The sequence below is a fragment of the Phoenix dactylifera genome, unplaced genomic scaffold (assembly GCF_009389715.1).
Source record: "Phoenix dactylifera cultivar Barhee BC4 unplaced genomic scaffold, palm_55x_up_171113_PBpolish2nd_filt_p 000263F, whole genome shotgun sequence".
Taxonomy (NCBI): domain Eukaryota; kingdom Viridiplantae; phylum Streptophyta; class Magnoliopsida; order Arecales; family Arecaceae; genus Phoenix; species Phoenix dactylifera.
The window spans coordinates 432,501-441,480 of NW_024067753.1; positions in this window are offsets into that span (position 1 = coordinate 432,501).

The following is an 8,980-nucleotide window of genomic DNA, read 5'->3' on the forward strand; positions in this document are numbered from 1 at the left end:
TAAATGATGAGTTAGTGAACTTAAACAAATCACAATGCAAACAACAAGAAGTATAGTGGTTCGGTGCTCTCCTTAGCACCTACGTCCACTCCCCAAGCGACCCCTTGGAAATTCACTATAATCCCGCGGATTACAGTTGGATTGTTTTTCGGGCTCACAATCCAAAAACTTTTACACTTTGGTTTTCCAGGTTCACCAAAAACCTATGTTGGTTTTACGGGCTCACCAACGAACCTATACAATTGGTTTTACGGGTTCACCAACGAACCTATACAATTGGTTTTACGGGTTCACCAACAACCTACGTTGGTTTTACGGGCTTACCAACAACCTACGTTGGTTTTACGGGCTTACCAACAACCTACGTTGGTTTTATGGGCTTACCAACAACCTACGTTGGTTTTACGGGCTTACCAACAACCTATGTTGGTTTTCCGGGCTCACCAACGAACCTTTACAATTGGTTTTACGGGTTCACCAATCAACCTATTCCGTTGGTTTTGCGGGCTAACCAACCAACCTTTACAAGTAGTTTAATAAACAAAGGAAGAAGATTTAAACTCCTAGATGAGCAAATATAACAATATAATCTACAAAGAAGAGTTTAGAGAATAGTTATCGCTTGATGTGACTTCTCTCTTCTTTGTCAAGGATGCTTCACTCTTTAAGGGTGGAAGGAGCTCTTAATGACTCTTGGAATCTGCTCAATCACTTTCTTTTTACTCTTGAATGAAGCTCTTGGATGAAGCTTGCCTTACTAGGGTTTTCTCTTGAATGCACTTGATGATTTTCCCAAAGCTTGCTTCCTCTGATGAATACTCCCTCTTAAATACTTCTCCAACCTCCAAATAGTCCTTCCTGACCGTTGGATTGAATAAACTAGCCGTTTATAGCCGTTGGGAGTCCAAAAAGTACTTCTGCACAACTAGCCGTTATGCTTCTGCCCGTGCTTGGGTCGACCCAAATTTTTCTTGGGTCGACCCAAACCACTATTCATCAGATTTGGGTCAGCTCAAACTTTTCTTGGGTCGACCCAAACCACTGTTCATCAGATTTGGGTCAGCTCAAACTTTTCTTGGGTCGGCCCTCTCAGAACCACAGAACCTTGCATTTCAGCCTTCCTTCACTTGGGTCGACTCAACATTTCTTTGGGTCGACTCAAGGTTCAGTTGGGTCGACTCAACTTTTACTTGGGTCGACCCTAACAGGGTTTTCAGAGAACCTTTTCTGTCTTCTGTTCTGTCTTGCCTTTGGGTCGACCCACTCAGGGTTTGGGTCGACTCAAGCTTGGGTCGACTCAACTTTATCTTGGGTCGACCCTCTCAGTAAATCCAGAGAACCATTTTCTGAGTTGTTTGAGGATCTTGATGTTTGGGTCGACTCATGCTTTCCTTGGGTCGACCCAACTCACTGTTCATCTGTGCCATTTTTGCAGAAGTGTGCCAAATGCTTTCTTGATGTACCGGGGTCGACCCAATCATCCTTTGGGTCGACTCAATCCACACTTTGCTGCATCTCAAGGTCAGATTTATTCATATAAACAATGAAATGTATCTATATCAATTTATACAAATATACTGAGAGTAATAGACTTATAAATGAAATATCGATTTAACTTATAACATACTCTAGATAATTGCTTGTTAATCATCAAAATAACACTATCATTCTCAATCTCCCCCTTTTTGATGATTACAAAATATAGAGTATGAGTCTATTGATACTTGTCTTAAAATTAGTTTTAAAAGGGCTCAAGTTGCTGAATTTCAGCTTTTCAAATATGAGAGTGAAGTCTCCCCCTATATCATTCAAATGTTTCCAATTTGACTTTTTGAATTTCTCCCCCTTTCATTTATATTTCATTAAAGATGAAACTCCAAAAATTTGAGATAAAACATGAGTTTTAGGTTATGTATCGAGGTGTGAAAGGTGCGTGCCAAATTCTGAAATTCAATGGAAATTTTAGATTTGATCATTTTCATTGTTACAAATTGCTTCCCCTTAAACATCTTGTTTGACAACTTATTTCTCTTTCCTTACTTCTCTTATTTCTCTTTCCTTACTTCTCCCCCTTTTTGTTATCATCAAATAGGTGCATGGGAATAGACACAATAATTAACAACCATTTCAACTTCATTGATCAAAATAGGAACATTTTAGTAAAATAATGCCAAAACAAGAACAAATGCAATGTTCCTCAATCAAAGTTCAAAATACATGATCAACACAAAATTCATATGAGAACTAGATACATATCCTAGGCTCTAAACAGAAATGCTAATATCAGCCTAGGGAGTATCTAATGGCTGTGATCTAGTCCTCATCCTCCTAGTGTATGTGGCGAGGGGAGGTCGGCTCTGTAGCTTCTCTTTCCGCACGTTGGATCCGTGAGACTCTCCCGGATCGCTTGGCTACGGCTCTCTTGGATCCCATTTCTCCAAGATCTTGAAGTAATCTAGTGTTTGGAGATGATTGGAGGAGATTGGAGAGTGGGGAATAAGGTTTTCGGAAGAGGACAAAGAGTAAACAGTGCCCTAGAAGCTCACGGGTCCCCCTTTTAACAGTGGGGTCCCAACGTTGGGTCGACTCAAGAATTTTCTTGGGTCGACTCAACGTTGGGTCGACCCTATTCTGGATTGGGTCAACCCAAGTTCAGAAATTTTTCCTTTCTCTTCCTTTTCGCTTCTAAAAATTTTTCTTGCTTCCAATCCTTACAAATTCTTTCTGGGACAATGATACATGAGTAAGGAATCTATAGATTACAAGTTTGACTCATGTTTCATGGGTTTTTAGAAATGGGAGGAATGTATCATGAGACTGCTTGCTCCCTTTTATATCTCTTCAATAAAAAGGATCACATATGCCTAATTTCCTCCTTAGCATGCAGAATCTATCTTCACTCAAGGGTTTTGTGAATATGTCAGCTAATTATTTTTCAGTACATATATGCTCAATACATATGTTTCCATTTTGCACATGATCTCTAATAAAATGATATCTTATTTCTATGTGTTTGGCTTTAGAAATGAGACATTTAAGATGTGAGCCAAAAGAGATCTCTAACTGTAGATTCCAAAGATATTTTTCAAATCAAGTGTAGATGGAATCTTTTTCAAGTTATTTCAAGAAGTATCAAGAATAATATTCAAAGAAGGCACGAATGAAAATTCAACACCTTTATATATATATATATATATATTAAGTATATAGCAAGATGAGAGCAATCTAATTAATTTTCAGAGTATAGTATAAGAGCAAATAAAGATCAAACCTTATATACTCGAAAAACATAAGATTATGTTGAATCCTTAATTCTTAATGACTTCAAAGTTCTTTCATGATATAAAAGTATTGGGGCATAGATACCAAAACATGAATTTATACAGTGTAGGATACATAAAATTCAAGGCTTTGAAAGTTCTTTTAGAGCTCTCTTAAAGACTTTCTTTTACTCCTTTAAAGATCATAGCATCAAAATCAATTAAAATGAATTGGCTCAGGATTGAAACACTAAAGTGCAAGCCAATAAGAACTCATAAGTAGATTCCAAGATAAATTTTCGAAACTAAGACAGATGGAATCCTTTTCAATTAATTTTCAGAAATAAATGATTTACCGATGAATACAGATGGAAATCCAACTTTCAAAAGATATTCAATGAAGCACAAAGTTTAATACCACTTTACATTTAGTATTCTTTGTCTCATTTTTAGATGCGAATTTATACGATTAAGTTCTATATGATCTCTCACTCTGAAATTTTCTTTCTCCCCCTTAATTAATCATTCCATTTGAGAGTTTAGAGTTTGAAGATAATTTTCAATAAAGAGATTGAGTATTTAAAGCTCCCCCTCAAAAGATGCATTTTCTTTCAAACTCTTTTTTTTGTTCTTCTATAATATCAAGAATGTAGAGTGATCTAGAATTTTTCAAAATTTATAGCAATCATTTTTTTTTAATCTTTCAAGAATAAATTATATTTCCTTCTATTTTTTTTTTGAATATGTATGGAAATATTAATCAGAAAATAATTCTTTTGAAGCTCAAATTTCTTTCAAAAGTAATTACATTTTCTTTCCTATAAGAATTATTGAAGTGAGTTGAAATATTTTAAGCTTTAGGATCATTAACTCTCTTCTTAAAAATAGCTTTTCTTTTTAATGATAGAAGCATTTAATTATGTAGAAGTGTATATTCAAAATATTAATTTCTTAGTCATAGTTTTTCAGCAATGTATATATGAAGCACCATAAAACTTTTTAATATCAAAATAATATCATATGTTTAGAACCATTTATTTGCAATCAAGATCATTGAAAAACACATCATTTAGACTAATTTCAGTACACTTATAAGATAAAAAATGATATGTTTCAGATGCGTATCGGAGCAAACAACCAAGGTATCCAAAGTAATTCTATTTTTCTTAAACTGTAGTTTTCATCTAGAAATCATATTGAGTTATTCCCCAAAATGATGCAATCATTGAAGTATATAATGAAAGTTACAAAAATGCAACAATAGAAGCATTTTTAAATTAAGTTTAAGCTTTTATCCTTAAGGTGTGTTTTCAAGTGATCGAAACTTCATTTGGCTTTTCACAAGCTTTTTATATACTTTCATTTATCTTGTCATTCATTTCCTCATTTTTGAATTTCTTCCTTTAACCACTCAGTGAATATTCTAATCTTCATTTCTTTTGGTTTTACTTTTCTATGCTCTATACTCTATTTGCTCCCTATCCGGTGGAGTTGGAAGGGGCACGAGGTACTACCACTAGCCTCCCTCTTGTGCCGTCCCTAATATGCCCTACACCGAATAGTTGGGTCAAATAGTGCCGGGTACTACCACTAGCCTCCCCATTGGCACCATCCCTATGATGAGCAATATAGAAGGGTTAAAATGTTCACTTCAAACTTTTTCTGTAATTAATTACGAATTTTATCTCTTCCAAAAGGAATGTTCATATTAGTCTCACAAATGTGCCAAATATATTATGCTTGTTTTGCTTTTTCTAAAGATTGGAGTATTTGCCTTTACTTAGATTTTACTTCTCTTGAATAATTGTTCATTTTCTTTTCTTTATCTCTCTTTCTTTTTATTATTTCAAGTAATTACATGAAAGAGCAGAATAAAAAATTAATCTAATATGCTGCATATAAATATATACCATGCAAACAGCATTTTCATTATGCCCAATGATTCATAGCTTATCACAAGTTATTTTGAATTAGAGGTTTGAGGCATAAGCTTGTGTATTTCATGGTTATGCATTATATAGGAAAAGGTAAACTTCAATTTAATCACACCATGAAACAATTATCACTAGCATGAGAATGAAGCATGATATCAAGATGATCAGCAATTAAAGGTTTAATCATGCTACCATGTAATTTCAGACTATTGATTTTGCTCAACTAACTCACAAGAGAAGAGTTTAGATTACCAGTGCATTTAGCATTCTTCAAGCCAAATACCTTTTAGATTCTTTACACCCTTGGCTGAAGAAAATATCTCCTTTTTTTTTTTGTTTGCAAGGGAATGTTTATTATATCTTTTATCGATGTGTCCTTCAAGTTGAAATTTCTTGCTCATAAATTCTGTATCATTAGCAAAATCTTTTTCTTTTCTTGAAGGCAATTCATTAGGTTCTCTAGGATACAAAAACATTCATACAACATATTTCTTAACTAGATGACTCAACATGAGACATGACAATAATTGAATTTGAGTCACTTTACTCAAGAGATTGCCTAAGTATAAGCAAGCACAAGTCACTTGAACTAAAGAGATAACTTCATTAAGTAAAATGGTTCAAGGACAAGCATGTGAGGCAATAGAAAGATTCATTAAAGTTAAATCAATTTTTTTTTGTTTTCAGAATCAATTTAACTTAGATTCTATTTGCATAAGATAATTATCAATAAAATATACAAGTTGAATTTTAATCAGATTATCTTAAGTGGTTGTTTCCATCAAAATTCTGATTATGATTTAGCTTTCAACACAGATACTCTTGTTTCAGGAAGACAAGCAATCTTCTTTTAGAAAAAATAAGAAATATTTTTGACTTATGAGAGATAGCTCAAGAAAATTAATATTCATGCTTTAACAGATTTTTATGCTCAGATTAAACATGATGAGTTAAAATTAATCAGTGGAATTTGAGATCATTTTAGGAAAAGATATTAATCATGGATACAATGATTATGCTCAATGAAATATTTTAATGATCAGATTTATTGATTTTGAATTTTAGAATAGTCTTGAGCATTACTTGTAAGAGGGAAGACGATTTGTTATTATAGAAACTTTTAAGTAAGTTTCTTATTATGATCATAACACATTAATCATTTATGATTGAACCAATTTGAAATGATTATGATTTAACCTATGATGCATATATGAGACTTATAAAGCAAATCATAATACATTTCAGATAATCATATAAGGAATGAATGGTATAATAACATGATGAATTACATTCATACCTTCACGAAGGATAACCTAAGATTTCATAAGTATTATGCTCAATAAAGTTTTAGCATGAAATCAGCATCAACCATTTATATTAGAGAAGAAATTTAGATTTTGAAAAACTTAAAGGAGAAGGTTATACATATTCATTCATTGTTTTCTTATTATCATGCAAGCACTAGAAAAATTTTATGCTAAGATCGTTGAGATAAAAATTAACATATGAGGCATTTAAGAACTTTGATGCGGAGAGTATCGTAATTTCATAAAAAGATAATTTTGATACACGATGTAGAATGTTAAACCTTATACTAGATTTAATGAATAAATTGAGACTTATCTTTAATTATGTGTCAACGCACCCATTTGTATGAAAGTTTCATTTGTTCCATGGGTAGCTTGGCACACTTATATCTGCACCCTCATATTTTCATTTTGGGTACCCAAGCTTGCTTGGGTCCTTGAGGGTTAGTGCATATGGTTCCTTTTGGAACCCAAATCTGTTTAAACGTAATAACTTTACCATTTGATTTATTCGTATTAGAACCATAGGTAAAGTTTTTATGCCCAATCTTTTTATGTTTGAAATAAGTTATCTTATTTAATGGTTTGCTTGGCGAATTGATAACCTTTTTCTTTAGGGGTTTATTGTTGAGCAAAGAATCCAGCCAAGTCTTGATTTATCAAAAACAGCATGTTGACTTTCAAACATCGTTTTTAATCTTTCTGAACTTACAGTGAATTTGTTAATAAAAGATTTCAATTGGTTAACTTCTTCACTTAAGTTTTGATTTTCTTTAATTAAATTCTGATTTTTCTGAATCAATTCTTCTGAATTTAATCTTAAGCGTTCATTCTCAGAATTTAATTTGTCTTTCATTTCAGCAGTAGAATTTCTTTCCTCTGACATTTTCAGATTTAGCTTTTTATTCTTTAAACTAAGCTTCTTATTCTTTAAATTAAGCTTCTTGTATTCTAAGTATAAATCAGAAAATGCATCATGAAGTTCATTAAATGTAAAATCAGATTGAGCTTCAGTATGTACTTAATTTTTGAATGAGAAATCACTTTGTATTCGAGTACATACCTCATCTTTATGTGCCATAAAGCATAGATTTTCAATTTCAGTTTGCTGCTCTTCTTCTTCGGAGCTAGTTTCAAATTCACTAGAAATGTTAGTGCATTCATATTTAACTTCAAACATACTCCATATTTCCTTAGCAGTCATGCAAAAAGATATGTTATTAAGTTCACTATCATCCAATGCACAATATAGAATATTCATGGCTTTTGCATTTTGCTGAGCCATTTTCTTATCATGATTAGCATTTGTATGTAGCCCATTGACTATGATACTCCATAAATCGTAGTCATGTGCTTGAATGAAAATGCGCATGCGTGCTTTCCAATGTGTGTAGTTTATACCATTAAATAGTAGAGGTCTATCAATTAATTGTCCCTCACTCATAGAACATCCCACTTGGGTTGTCATGATCTTTAACTCTTGATTGTGAGATCAATAATTACTATTGGAGTACCTTGCTCTGATACCACTTGTTGCCCAAGGTGACAAGCCAAGAGGGGGGGTGAATTGGTTTCTTTTAATTTTAACTATCTTACTTGTGTTAAATGATGAGTTAGTGAACTTAAACAAATCACAATGCAAACAACAAGAAGTATAGTGGTTCGGTGCTCTCCTTAGCACCTACGTCCACTCCCCAAGCGACCCCTTGGGAATTCACTATAATCCCGCGGATTACAGTTGGATTGTTTTCCGGGCTCACAATCCAAAAACCTTTACACTTTGGTTTTCCGGGTTCACCAAAAACCTATGTTGGTTTTACGGGCTCACCAACGAACCTATACAATTGGTTTTACGGATTCACCAACAACCTACGTTGGTTTTACGGGCTTACCAACAACCTACGTTGGTTTTACGGGCTTACCAACAACCTACATTGGTTTTACGGGCTTACCAACAACCTATGTTGGTTTTACGGGCTTACCAACAACCTATGTTGGTTTTCCAGGCTCACCAACGAACCTTTACAATTGGTTTTACGGATTCACCAATCAACCTATTCCGTTGGTTTTGCGGGCTAACCAACCAACCTTTACAAGTAGTTTAATAAACAAAGGAAGAAGATTTAAACTCCTAGATGAGCAAATATAACAATATAATCTATAAAGAAGAGTTTAGAGAATAGTTATCGTTTGATGTGACTTCTCTCTTCTTTGTCAAGAATGCTTCACTCTTCAAGGGTGGAAGGAGCTCTTAATGACTCTTGGAATCTGCTCAACCACTTTCTTTTTACTCTTGAATGAAGCTCTTGGATGAAGCTTGCCTTACTAGGGTTTTCTCTTGAATGCACTTAATGATTTTTCCAAAGCTTGCTTCCTCTGATGAATACTCCCTCTTAAATACTTCTCCAACCTCCAAATAGTCCTTCCTGACCGTTAGATTGAAGAAACTAGCCGTTTATAGCCGTTGGGAGTCCAAAAA